Below are 15,463 nucleotides of genomic sequence, written 5' to 3' on the forward strand. Positions count from 1 at the left end.
AGGATGGAATGAAGCTTTAACTTTATTATAACATCTCATATATGAAAAAATGATCCATATCACCCATGAAACCTTTCCCCTTTAACACAACATAAAGAAAACTGACCTAACCTGCAAAATTGGAAAACCTTCTTCAGTTTAATGGCAATCATGATGCTGCTACACTCTTAGTACTCACCAAATAAGGTTTCCCACACGTTTTCTATGCCCAAGAGATGCTCTCATGCACCAACACCACAAATAAATGTTTTAGTAGCACATTCCGATGACGATCCTAGTACTTATGCCCACAATAGGACCACACTCACACAGCCTGGCACAGCTGTGTTGGATGGCATCGTAGTGCAGCTTTGTGCCAGAAGGTTACCTCACACTAATATAATGCTTCTGCCACATTTATTGTGTCTACACTGGTTTCTTTGACCCTGTTACAATCTGTGGTTTTTAACTTTTACCTCTTGTTTATACAGTAGGTTTACATATCTTGACCATCATTTTGAGGCTTGCTACAGTCAGAAGGAATCATGCACACAAACATGTGTTTGTTTGTTTACTGGAAGCCACATCAATGCTCTAAGGTCTGAGGTTGTTTATTTTTAGTGGAATATTGTAAAATTATTTTATAAACCTTAATCTACCATTTTATTCCGCCCCTGAAGACCTAATCCAGAACTTGCTTAGACCATCTGCATTGTGACTGATCATTGAAATTATAACATTGACTTAATCAGGCAGTAATAAGTATTCAGTTGAAGTATGGCTCATTTTTTATGTTTTAATTCACAACGCATCTTTGACATGTTGCCTGTTTACATGAGACAACAAACGTGAACGTGAATTACACTTTTTTACCTAAGTTCCAAAAATCTGTCAAACCCTCCAAGTCAGGTTAACGAAGAAACAAACCACTTAACAGCTATCAGGTGAATAACCTGGCATTTTCAACGAGTCTGAAATATCAATGGCCTAATTAGTTGTTGACGTTAGGTTTACCATGCTGACAGTGGGTTCACAGCTAAGTGGGTTCAGTCTGTGTTGTTTTTGAGTAATGTGTATAACCTCTGTAGACTACTTTTTTGACAATTTTCTATTAAGCAATTAGATGACAATTTTTTAGATGGACTTTATAGCACCGAAACAAACTAGCTGACTCACTGTATAGTGGAACGCAGAGGCCATAAGTGGAAATTTTTTTACTTCTTAGCTTTCAGCTCTACCCTCACACCTGGTCTCTGTTATTGGTTTATTATGTGGTCTTTGGATTTCCTGGTGTGTGTCATATTTGATTTTGTAGGAGTTAATTAGAAAATGTAATGTCTCCTTTCATATTGGTTTTTATTTTTTCATGTATTTAATGTAAAACTTGCAAGCCCAATCATTTAGCCAGACCCTAGTAACTTCAGCATGCTGACAGTTATTTTTTATACACATCTACAGTGTGAGAATATACTATCCTTTATAAAGTCTTTGGAGAAATGGGAAAAAAAACGGTTGAATTTTCAGGAAGCAGGGGGAAACTGTTTTTCCTTCAATATAGCACAAGAAGAGATTAGACATGTATCCATACACAAGGCTCAATAACAGCAATGTCGCCTGTTTTTTCCCTCTGTTTCTCTCCATACCCCCAACGTTAGCTCTTTTCCTCCCTGGAGTTATTGATCCTCATATGGCTAAAGCAACCCCTGCCCTTTCCTTGTCAATCAATACTCTAAATCATACATTTAGCGTGTAATCATTTAATCTCCGGTCTGTGGTATAAACACAAATAGAACCATGACAGTTTGATGTAGAATTGCCTTCCTAATTACATTAGTGTGTCCCTGTCTTATACTATGTGTATGCCTGTGTAGATTGTGTTATGCTGCCCACTCACATCAGGTACACCAAGTGTTCCACTGCCTTATATTGTAGTTAGAGACCCAATGGTAGTGGCTCATAGAATGTTGAATCTGTCAAATTGATGGTGTTTTCTTTCAGTTCCTTTCAGTAAGTGCATGACTAAACGCCTTAACTGTCATTACCATTTTGCATTGCCTCCACTTTCCATGGTACACAATGAAAATTGTCTTTACAGCAGCATCTTAGCTTCTTTTGCTCTCTCTCTCTCTTCCCTCCTCATCCTGCTCCACTGGCATTGCTGCACAGTTAGAAGCTATCCAAGAAGCCTGCATCAGCATAAACAAGGAGTGTTTATGTGTAGTGAATGTGGGAAAATAGTCTATGTTCTGTGCTTCTCCTAAAGCCTAAATGAAACTGTGCGGAATATGCACCTGTACATTTATAGAAGTATCTTAACAATTTTAAGACCACTGAAAGTTGATTCATTATAGTGATTCATTCCAAACAGTGAAACTAAGAAATAGATTATTTCCACACAGAGTGATATATGTAAAGCCCTTATTTCTGGATTCTTATTAAACTTGAATATTAGAGCAATAAAAATGTTTTTAAGTGCTGGAATATTTGTTGTGTGGTGTACAGTATATGGAATCATTACTGAGTCACGGATTCTCTTGTATTAATGATGGCATCAAAGATGCATAGAATGGAAAGAATCAGCCTGTGACACGGCTAAGGGAGACCAAATTGCTTTAAAGGCAGCCTTCAGCTCATCTGCACTGTCTGGTGTCTCTTGTCTTTCTCTTGACAAAATTACATAGATTTTCTGCAGGGTAGTTGGCTGGCAAATCACATGAGAGTCAGTTAAGCAGATATTGTGCAAACTGCTATTAGAAAATAAGTTAGAAGTCTCCATAAAACGTATCACCAGAATGAGCCGTGAATTAGTCTAAAATTCTCTAGTTGGCTAGAGTTTTTCCTTCCACTCAACTTTCCATTCATATTTTGGATACAGCCCTTGGTGAACACCCAGTTCTGATAGCAATTATGTTTTGTTCTGGTGGAGGGTGTCAGTGACTGAAATGTTAAGTCAGCTGTCTGTCCCATGACTGTGTTGGCCACAACATGGCAAAAACATTGCTTTGCAATATTTAAAACTATTTTCAAAGAAAATAAATTTTCATTTGATGTAAGCTTTAATCAGGATAATCACCACAAATAAACGGTTGAAACATATCACTTGTGTGTAAAGTATCCACATATAAGCTTTACTTTTTTAATTGATTTACCAAAAAAGTTGTATATAAAAGGATTGTAAATACAAACCGCAACTAAAACATTACTTGTTAAGTGCTAATCTAATTTATTTAGATGTGTTGTTTTCTATGTATTAAAACAGTGAAGGTGCTTTTTGCCAAAGACAAGCTGGTTTCTCTGACACCAACAAGACTGGTGATTTTGAGGGTTTGTCAACAGCATCCACACACCAGTGTCCTTTTGCTGTAGCTGTAAAAACATAGCCAAGATATAGGTGGCCATCATATATGTAGGCTGACAATGTGGGTGAGATAATGCTAATTACTGTCTCTGATTGGCATGTTCACCTCTGTGAGATTTAACTCAGATTTTCCACAATGATGATTCATCATCAGATGCTTTTGCTCCTGTCAGATACAGTTTGTGCTCTAATCAAAGGTAGATAGATACAACATCTAGTAGAAATGTGAACTGTTGAAGATGGAGTCTGCCTGTTAACTGGCTTGCCAGGTTGCTTTAAAAAGATGCGGGTGTCAGAAAAGTCGTTTCCTTTTTCCTTCTCCAGGAAATGGTCATCAATATTACATTCTGCTCATTTTTGTATTCCAATTCTTTTGATTCTATCATGTATATTTCCACCATTTATTTATTTTTTGTTCTTCTTCTTTTTATTTATGAATTTCCTTTTTTCAGTCAATTTGTAGGAATTAGAGGTGAATAATTGATTCAGTGCCCTTCCCTGTACATAGTATATATAAGGTGCAAATACCCGTAGCAGGATAGGTGGGAAAATCTCATATATCTTTTTTCCCTCCAACAGTTCTCAGATAAAATAGTTGAGAGCTCAAGATTTTTAGATAACTCAAGTATTCTAAATAAACTGCAAACACATCAAATTGTCTTGATGGACAAGATAAATAACCACAGAAAAATAATGGAAACATCAGACTAACAGGTGTAGATCAACACCTCAAATGCACTAATTTTTTTTCCAAACATGTTTTGCATTTTATTATTGTACAATAATTTATTGCCCTGAATCTGTAAGTTCTTTAGAACCACTTTAACTGTATCTACTGAAATACATTTCAATTTTAATGGTACATATGCACCACTGGTACATAATTTACATAAAACTTATGCAACCATTGTAGAACCTGCCTGATAATAACATTTTATTTTATGTTACACCATGCAGATGCTCTCTCTGTACTGATGAAGATTTACTCACCCCAGCATGCAGGTTGCTGGAGTGGCTCCACTTTACAGCCTCCTAATAATTTGGGGACACTCATAGACTGTATTAAATCTGGGTAACTTTTAGTACCATATGAAATATATTTTTAGATACGCCAACAAACCTAGTAACTGTAATGACAGTAAAGATTTTAGACCTCTGAGACATGGAGAAGGTATTGAAAACCCAGTTCTCAGTAACACTGTAATGCTGTTGGATATCTTTACAGATCAAGAAGTCTGTGGTGTCTGTAAATGTGTCGTATCTGTAACTTTGGTAATTGTAAATAAGTGGAACATACAGAAGAGCATGAAAAAAGAGAATACTTCTCTTACCTGTTTTGGAGCTCCTTGCGCAGAACAAATCCAATCCTGAGGAAGGTAACCCTAGCTGGTTGTTTACATGTTTACAACAAGGTCAATTGTGCTAATTAAAGTTTGCTGGCGTGTATTTTCACCGCCTCTGCCATCTTCAACTCATTCATGTTGTTGTTTGTGACATATGCCTCAGCCATGCTCCACCCCCTTAGTGGCACTGGTTGCCATCCACTTTCTAAAAAAGAAATAACCCACAGCAACAAATAGTTGGCTGGAGCTAGTTTCAAAATATAAATAGAGTATTTTATTGTTAATTTGATCCAATTTTATCTGTGCAAGGATGTCAAAACCAGTCCATTTAAATTCAAATATCTTTTCAGTTTGCAGTTCAACCTGCTAGCGGACATTTTGCATGTACACATCTGTGTTTGGTTTATCTTGACATCCTTACAACATTCATAGGAAGATTAGAAACAGTATTGTTTATAAGGTTTTGCAAAAAATTTGTGATGTGAGCTGCTGGCGTTGTGCAGTTACATGTTCGTGTGTGAGTATGGGGATTTGTTTTATTAAATTTCTACACAGGTTTTCACCTGCTCTGGTTTATGGTGCGGCTGAAGTAAATATTGTTGGGTAACCATGAGTAACACCAAAAACTTTTTGACACAGCTGTATAATCTATGTTAAACCAGATATCCATTAAAAAAACTCAACTTTGTTGAGAGGCAGAAGACATGTACTTGACAGGAATGTATTTTCTATGAGATATATCTCTACATGCAAAAACACTCACTGGCCACTTTATTAGGTACATTTGTTCAATTGCTTGCTTACACAACTAGCAAATTAGCCAATTATGTGCCAGCAAGTTAATGCATTTATGTTTATAGATGTGGTAAAGATGACTTGCTGAAGTTCAAGTCAAGCATCAGAACCAGGAAGACAGGACATTTAAGTGACTTTGAACATAAGATAGTTTTTGGTGACAGATGGGCTGATTTGAGTATTTGGCTGCTTCCAGCTGAATAATGTACCATGACACAAAGCTCTAAACTTGTTTCTTGAACATGACATTAGGTTCCCTGTACTCAAATGTGCTGACTAGTAAGTTATTTTAATAACTTGAGGTGAGATTATTTTTCATAGTGTTTGCTATAGGTAAACCATGAAAATATGTAGACTATATTTACAATACATACTTTGCTCAGCAAAGCTTACGAATAATGTTAAGCAAGAGTTCATCGATATTGTGCAGTTTAACAGTAGAAGGTCTTATTTGGTCCTCTTCTGTATATATCACATTATTTGAAAGATAAAGTGTTTGGAAATGTTAGTATGTTACTGTTTGTTTATTTCAGTGTGTAGCAGACAATGCAGACTAAAACCTCAACCTCCTCTAGCCTGAAGCCAGTTAGATGTCTTATATAGTATTTTTCCACACTCGTCACCAATCTTTGCACATCTCTAAGCACCGTGTCCTGGAAGTGTCTCAATGGTTTTGGTGCTGTGAAGCCACTTTATAAAAAAAATCAGAGACTTTCTAGGTTTTTGGTATTTACCTTGCTGCCTTTGGAGGTTTTGTGTTTTTCTGGAATGTTTTTTAACTCTATGTTTCTGATGCTTAGATGATAGGTGCTGTCCATTTTTCATGCAGTCATAGCAAAAACTATCCATTAAATCCAGCCATGAAAGCGTTTGACACAGTGAACATGTTTGAGCTGGTTTCCATTATTTATTGCCATTCTTTGGACTGTGTTATTTTTGTTTCCCCACTTGTTTCATTTTTTTGTCCCTCTTAACTCTTTTTGATACTGCCACCACCATGTTTCTTTGTGGTGATGGTTTGTTCTGGATGATGTGCAATGTTAGTTTTAATTACTAACATGATTTCTTATAGCTTTCTTAAAACAATGACTTTCTTCTTGTTACTGTTCCATGAAGTTCACTGGTGGAGTGCACAACTGATACTAGTAATACTTACAACTAATACTAATAATTCTCCCACCCTAGCTATGCTCTCCGCTGCTTGTCGAGAGTTACCATGGGCGTGACTGCTTCTGTGGTTAAGCCTCTTGCCCGGCCTGTCAGTTTAGATGGATGAAGGATTGAATAGTGCTCCATGGGATGTACAAACTTTGCATATTGTTTAATAACCAATTCCTTCTTTTAAACTTCTTTAAACTTCTTCACAGAACCTCTGAGGTCTTCACAGAACAGTCTGATTTAAACTGAGATTAGATTACACACGGGTTAACTCATGTATCTGTTTGCTTTTACTTCACAATTAAGCCAACACAACACAGCATACATTACAATAATTCCCCAAACAACATAAAAGATGGGCATTGTGATGTGATGAAATGTGAGAAAGTTCTAGGAGTGTGAATGCAATCTATAATTGTCCTGTTTAATGAACCAGTTAAGAAAATAATGTGTGTGATTTCTATGTGACCCAGTGCGAAAGCTGTAGGTTCATTCCTGCAGTTGTTATTTAGCAGTCCACTGAAGCAGGCATTATGCTGATTAACTGCATCACATCTGATGACCCCACCCCATCCCCAACCCCATGCATCCCCACTCCCAATATAGCTCTGAGAGCCTTTCAGGGGGAAAAGGCTTCCCTTTTTAATTAGACAAGACTAGGAAATCTATTAGTGGGTTTAGTCAAGGCTCACAGTTGAACAAGGAATTACAAAGTTCTGTAAGTGTTGAACAAGCTAGCTCACAATCAACTCTGAATAAACACAGGAGGCTCTCAAAAGTAGGTGCTAAAACACACAGATATAAAATCACAAAATGATAATCTAATTCCAGAGAATCTCTGTAACAAAGGTAGGATGACCTGAGGTTAAACTCATGTTTGAGTGACATGGTTTTATACCCGAACACGGGGCTGTGACAATAATATTCTAATTTATTGAATATGACTTCCTCAAATTCTTGAAGGGATTTTACTTGACAATCCTTTATTATCTGTAAGCCATATTCATACTAATCAGTTACATGATGAAAAGGTCAATCTATGTTTGATTCATTTTTATAATATATGACTTTCTATTTTTTGAAAAAAGTGACAACAAATATTGAACTTTTTCACGATATTCAAATTTCCTGAGATTTACCCGTATATCTCTTTGGGCCTCTAGAGGGGAGCCTGTTGCCCCCACGACCTGATCTCGGACGGATGGACTGTTCCAGACTGAGAATTCAGCTTCATTTATGAAAAGCTAGCACTTTTATGTAGACAGAATAAAAATCTTAAAATAAGACCAAACTATACTATTTGATTTTCTATATTTTTATAGTGATTATGAGCTCTGAGTATTTCCCCTGGGAGTGTTTTTGAACCATTTTATGAAGCTAAAGATAAATCGTTCTCAGACATTCAAAAGCAATTAAGTGATCCCACTTCATAAGCGTATCAAGGATTCATGCGTAAAGGCTGATGTATTATAAAACAAAAGCTAAAGGTGGTCCAAAAACAAAACATTTTCATAGTTTTTGTGGGACATTATTGTTTTCATTTGATTCCAATGTACAACAATTTTCCAAGACATTTTTTCCTGAATTCGAACTTCACCATTACCAAGTTGTACAACAAAATCCCTTTTTGCAAATAGCTTCTAAAATATGCTACATACTGGGGTTGGACAATGAAACTGAAACACCTGGTTTTAGACCACAATAATTTATTAGTATGGTGTAGGGCCTCCTTTTGCAACCAATACAGCGTCAATTCGTCTTGGGAATGACATATACAAGTCCTACACAGTTGTCAGAGGGATTTTAAGCCATTCTTCTTGCAGGATAGTGACCAGGTCACTACGTGATACTGGTGGAGGAAAACGTTACCTGACTCGCTCCTCCAAAACACCCCAAAGTGGCTCAATAATATTTAGATCTGGTGACTGTCCAGGCCATGGGAGATGTTCAACTTCACTTTCATGTTCATCAAACCAATCTTTCACCAGTCTTTCTGTGTGTATTGGTGCATTGTCATCCTGATACACGGCACCATCTTCAGGATACAATGTTTGAACCATTGGATGCACATGGTCCTCAAGAATGGTTCGGTAGTCCTTGGCAGTGACACACCCATCTAGCACAAGTATTGGGCCAAGGAAATGCCATGATATGGCAGCCCAAACCATCACTGATCCACCCCCATGCTTCACTCTGGGCATGCAACAGTCTGGATGGTACGCTTCTTTGGGGCTTCTCCACACCATAACTCTCCCGGATGTGGGGAAAACAGTAAAGGTGGACTCATCAGAGAACTATACATGTTTCACATTGTCCACAGCCCAAGATTTGCGATGTGGTTCGTCCTTCTTGGTGGTATGCTGACATTACCCTGGATACCGTGGCTCTTAATACATCACAAAGACTTGCTGTCTTGGTCACAGATGCGCCAGCAAGACGTGCACCAACAATTTGTCCTCTTTTGAACTCTGGTATGTCACCCATAATGTTGTGTGCATTTCAATATTTTGAGCAAAACTGTGCTCTTACCCTGCTAATTGAACCTTCACACTCTGCTCTTACTGGTGCAATGTGCAATCAATGAAGACTGGCTACCAGGCTGGTCCAATTTAGCCATGAAACCTCCCACACTAAAATGACAGGTGTTTCAGTTTCATTGTCCAACCCCTGTATGCTGCACTTGATTTACTACAGGGTGCAACTCCATACAGCTGACCTACCGTGCAACCTCTTGAGTCAGTGCACTGTTCTACAGATTGTGTAATATGAATCTTTTCAACTGCGATAAATAAAAGACCAAAAGTTGTAATTTCCATGTTATATTAATTTCAAAGCAGCGCGAGAACAGAAGAAGAAGAAAACTGAAGAGGAAGAGAACTTCAGCGCCACAGCAGTGTCCCTGGCTCAACCACTCAAAGGCACAGCTAGCGTTTTAGTGTTTATTATTTTTTCAGCAAAAAAAAAAAAAAAAGAGGTACTTAATTTTTAATGTGGTATCCAATGTTTCTCAGCAAATTGTTAAATGATTTATTCAAAGTCTTGCTCGTAAGGAAAAGAAAATTAGCATATTTTTCAAACTATAAGTTGCAGGTTATATAAGTGCAAGGCATAGCGGTTAAAAGTTTCATTATTTAACTTTATCCTAATATAATTACTTCTTGGTTTGTGTGTTTTCCATCTTGTGCTGCACTGACATGTGGAAACAGATGCAGAATGGTTCTCATATAAAGTGCCTGCGTAAAACCCTCTTTAGCGTTGCAGCCCTGAACACTCTTCTAAACACCTTCATCTCGTGGCATCTGGGGCGTCTCGCTGGGATAACATGTTATATAATTAGCACCAAATTAACAGTCAATTAGGTCTTTCGTGTTGAGAGGGTGGGGGTAGACTTTTCTTCAGAGGATTTATAAACCACATCAGACCGACATTCACCACCTGTCCTACTGAGAACACAGTTTATGTCAACTGCATGAATTCTAATTATATCATAAAATTACAAAATCCTAAATATTTACAGATAAAATAAATATCAAAAGCTTTTTTGTCAGTTTTCAATATGTTCAATATGTTTTCAATATTTTTAATGGGTGTCTTGACATGAAATTTAAACTAGATGTTGGTAACAACTCAAGCAATCCGGACATACAAAGAAATTAAAACACTTTAGTACATATATTATATTATATTATATTATATTTCTATCATTTATCAATGTACTTCGCTAACAAGAGAAGTAAACTGATACACTATTGTTGAGCACATGAGTGCAAAATAATTTAAATAAGATGGTCATGTTTGGGTAAGAGGTGGCAAAGAAGCAAATTGACCCAAGAGCCACAACATCCCATAATTCATATTTGAAAACATGCAGCTTTTGAAGAGAGCAAAACAAAAGAAGTGACTGATTAGAAAAAATTAAAGACGTAAATAGAATAAAAGGACAAAAAACTGAAAAGTTGTATTTTTAAAGGAATATTTTGTCTTTAATTTTATGTTTTGTGGTATTTGTTTGCTTTACACATTTTTTTCAGTGTAAAACTTTCCATTTTCTCTGTGAACTGTGTTTTTCTAAACCTTTGCTGTTGCAATCTTTACTTTGTTATTCTAAGTTAAAATTTCTAAAAAAAAATTTTCATAAAAAACATTCAGAACCAAATCAAAAGTTACGATGAAATGCCGGTCTGTGTTTCATTCCTACGTTTTCTATTTCTCTGCAGGTTTTGGTATTTTCAGCTGGTTGTAGTGTATAATGAAAAGTTAGGGTTTTTCTTCTCCAGTTTTTCTGAAATGCTTGTTGTTTTAGTCCAGAGTTGGTATGACTCTCAACTTAGGGACTTTTCTATGTGCTGCAGAGCTGCATCACCTTTTGCTGCCAGTAAACAAATATAACCATGAGACCAAGCTGCATTCAGTTCAGGTCAGGTGCAACAGTGTCCTTCTCCAGCAGAACCAGCTGGAAACAACCTCTGTTGTCGTATGATCCATTTTTCTAGTCAGGTTTTTTAAACTTACTGTCTTCTGAGGCCGTGTTTCCCAGAGCAAAAGTCATTTATTTGATTGCCCCTCTGGCAGCCCATTTTCTATACATATAACACTCCTTACTTATTGTTCATTTCCAGGAAAGCAGATGTAGCAAAGCTGAAAGGATAGTTTAGTCTACGTGTTACTGTAATATCACTTAAAATAAATACAGCTTTTATGAGTCCAACCTTTATTCTTTAGGTTTACACTGTTTTCACCCTCCCGGAGGTATAACTTGTTGACATTCTGAAGGAAACATTTAAAGCTTTTGTTTCTAAGAGTGATAGTGTTCTCATGGAGGAGAGGTAGACATGTAACTGACTTAACTGCAATTTTGTTTTTTGATTTTCTGCTGCCAGCGAATTTTAGCGACCATAAAGTGTCTCGTTTGAACGAGCAACATTTATATATTTTTGGACATTTAAAAAAAAGCATATTTTCCTAAATCTGTTTAATTTTAACTCAAATAAATGATTTTTATTTTTCTGTCTCACAATGTTATGTCTGTTTTTTCCCTTTCTGTCATGGACACCACAGCTCTCTAACTTTTTCTATCTTCTCCCTCCCCTGTTTTTATGCACACAAATGTCGCACACACATTCACACCTCTGTTGGGGTGGAGTTCTTTATTTCATTAACAGCCGCTTGCATGCCAAAATTCATTATGCCAGCCTTCTGTTCTCGTGCACCCAAGCATGCCAGCTAACGTGCGGAACAAATTTCTCTCCCCCCTTTTCTTCACCCTGTCTCCCACACTCTCCTCCCTCACTCCTGCTAATAAGTGCGTTTAGGATGTGACTCACCTGCAGCAAGTGCTCCCTGTGAAGAGACTCGCTTTGTATCTCTGGTCCATGATTAGTCATTACTGTCAAAGCCTCTGTGTTTCCTTCTGCTGCATGAGCTTTCAAACGAACAGGTGGTTGAATCTGAAATGCAAATATTCCTGATATCAGAACATCCTTTTGTGTCCCCTCATCCTAAGGGAATGTGAAAGTAAGGTGCCAGTGGTCCATTTTGAGACACATTAGAATGATGTTCCTGTCAGATGATTCCCTTTCATCTGAGCCGAATGACTTTATATGAGGATTTTGATGAATATTTTATAATCAAATAGATGATAATCTGGTTATTACAAATTTTGAGATGGATAAAAAAAGTGTGCCAAAAATCTCCTAAAATACTGTGTAGAAAACCAATGATCAGTTTTGAATGCTAAAAATAGATTATTTGCTTCACTTACTTTCTAAACCCTATTTATTGTGGGTTCATAATAGATTGATATATTGGCATATTAAATATACCTTGAATCCAATTTGGAATAAAATTAAATGTGAATATGACATTCGGTCATGTGAAAATATCTGTACACCCAACGAGATCTTGATTTTTTATTTATTTATTTAAGATATTTGGACACATGGATGTTCAATATCAGTTTTAACTGTCCATATCATATCAGGCGTGACCAATGAGAAGATGATAAATGATGTAAACAAGGTTTTGCCTGTTTAAAACTCAGACTGTATTTAGTTTGGTATGACCCTGACTGTTCAAGTGAAAGGCTATGGTTAATACCATGGTAAGATCAAAACAGCTGCCTTTGGCCTTCAGAAAGAAGATTGTTGCATAGTATGAGTATGGTATAAAGAGGTCTCAAAGACAATTTCAAATCAGACATTTAACTGTAGACCAAATGGTCTACAAGTGGAGGACAATAAAACTGCCTCCATGCCGGTCTGGTTTGGGGATGTTTTGCTGAAGCAGGGCTCAGTTAGCTTACATCTACCATGAATTATATTGTTTGTGAGCAGGTTCTTGAGAAAAATGTGAGACCATCTGTAAAAATAACAAAACAAAACCTGAAGCATAACTGGACCCTGCAACTTGACAATGACCCAAAGCAAGCTAGTAAATAGTTACAAAAAGCTTCTCAATGGAATTATCAAAGCTAAAGTGGGAGGACTACCTCCTTAGGGGATAGGGTGTCCTAACCTTTTGTTTAAAGGTACATTTTATTTGCTTACTTGTCATTAAATGACTTTCTTTCAAGAAATACAAGTAAAAAAAAAAGACTAGGCATTCCTATCCGAACATTTCTTTGGAAAAAAATAAACATTTAATTAGGCGTCCTAGTGTTTTTAACAAAACTGTAGATGTGTTGATTTTTAATGCTATGGTAAAAATAACGTGTGCAGTTCTTGTAATGTGATCCTTTTAAAATATTTGAATCACAAACACTCCACTATACTCTTATTTTACTTATTGGTTTGTGGTTTAAACAGTGTTGTCACCTACAGCAGAGGATGGCACATTTGGTTTAGCAATTTGGAAACAAGGATACACAGAGACTTGCCTTTTGTCTTTTAAGTGACCTGAATTGTTTGATGAAATGGTTTTAAGAGTGGGATGAAGGAGTATAAAATGTATAAAATTGAGCGGTAGAAAATTCATGCTTATTGGTAGAAATATAAGTGTCCACATATCTTTTCTTACAAGGTATATATATTTCAAGAGGACTTTATATTAATATTTATTTCATATTGTGATAAATGGGTTTGGATCAAGGCCCTGATGAAGGTCTTTTTAAATGATTGGTATCATAGTCCCTGATGAGGAACATTTGATACCTGTTACTGTTGTACTGTTTTTGATTTTGTCAGCCACTACCCCAGCAGCTGTGTAGTCAAGCTTTGCACAGCACTTTAAAAAAAAGTAATCCCATTTAAAAAATAAAATAAAGCCTATCATGTCAATGGTTCCAAAACATCATTATTGCCATTATACCTTCAAGGACTCTGAGTTTTCCCAAACAGATGAGTGGCGTTGAGCCTTCAGAATAAATTTAAAATGAAACAGGAGATAGGCTGCTGCTACTGCATCAAAAGGCTAAATTACCTCCAGAGTAGACAAGAAATTTGACATAATTCAAGGCAAAGCGCTAAGTTGAAGCAGAAGAACAATATTTTTCAGCAAGTTTTGCTAGGATGTTATACTGCATTAGATCTTATTATAAGTTAAACTACCAACATCTAAACAGAGAGTCAATAACTTTCTTGAAAATTGTGGCTGTAGCGTCAATTGAAATATATTGTAGAAAGAAATTATGTTTACTTATTTTTGTCAGAACATTATAGCTGCTTTCTTGACATAGTTAACCAGCAGCAGGGTATGTATATATATATATACACAGTATATATAAGTATTATGTTGCTGAAAGGTTTACACATACAAATGTATGATCTGTCTCTGTTCTTCCTCCTACAAATTTGTTGTCTTGGTATGATTTTCTCTATATCACGCCCTAATGGAAATTATACTTCATTTTCCCCATCTCTGGTTCATACCAGTTTATACGTATATGTTTGTATACTAAGTGTATGTCAGTAGGTTTTTGTAATTGCCACTTGATTTGTGGTCTGAGAGGATTAGACATCCTCCAGGGAACAAATTAAGTTTTTAAAAGCAAAGAAAGAAAGCCCAGCTCTGCTCCCATTTAACCTCACCCACCACAGGGAGGTCAAAGCACTGAATCCACTCTTCTACTTTTAGCTGCTCAAATAATGCAGTCAAGTGGGGGGATCTAGTGGATGTGTGCACTTGGTTGTCGGTATGCGCCTGGTAATGTGAGAAGACGTATATTTGCAATATTTATTTAATAAAATGCTAACTTTCCTGAGCAGTGACAACAGAAAGCTGTTTTTATCATTAGAGGAAGCTATCATCTGTTGTGCTCCTGGAACTGAAGAGCGGTATTGAAAACAGATCAGACTGAAACAACAATGCCCCAACTGCAACCAGTCAATATAGCTTTCACCTAATAGATAGGGGTCTTTGTCCAATGTGTTCAGCTACCATCATATTTTATCTCAAAATAAAAGAGAACCCTTGATTTTCATGATTTAGGCAGCTCAGCCTTACTTGGAAAATGACAGTTGTGGTAAATTTTGTAGGTACATGATTAAGGATCACGTAAATACTGGGGGATGCTTTGTCACGAGAAGAATTAATCCACAGAAAATAATATAGAAATGTAAGAAAACATAAATACATGCTCCAATTTTTACTGAATGAGCCCTGAAAAACACCTACGCTGTGCAAAATGAAAAAGAGAACTAAGCTAGCCACACTGTTAGATCAAGAGCACACTGCATTTCATTTTGATGCCTCCTTAAACTGAACATTACCATTAGTTTTAAGTTTGTTAAGTCTGTTGGTTGGGCAACTCACAACCAATGTTTCTTTATGTTGTGGCTGAATAGTGGTTAGCAAATAATGCACTCACTAACAAATGGGAAATCTAAGTGTCTAA

At 36.6% G+C, this 15,463-nt stretch overlaps 1 protein-coding gene across 2 annotated transcripts in view; it reads left to right on the forward strand.

Annotated features, from left to right (window-relative positions):
* The window catches only part of il1rapl1a (interleukin 1 receptor accessory protein-like 1a), a 288,177-nt gene that overhangs the window by 165,815 nt on the left and 106,899 nt on the right, over nucleotides 1–15,463 (forward strand). The window lies entirely within an intron of this gene.

Source organism: Girardinichthys multiradiatus, chromosome 7, assembly GCF_021462225.1.
Source record: "Girardinichthys multiradiatus isolate DD_20200921_A chromosome 7, DD_fGirMul_XY1, whole genome shotgun sequence".
Taxonomy (NCBI): Eukaryota; Metazoa; Chordata; class Actinopteri; order Cyprinodontiformes; family Goodeidae; genus Girardinichthys; species Girardinichthys multiradiatus.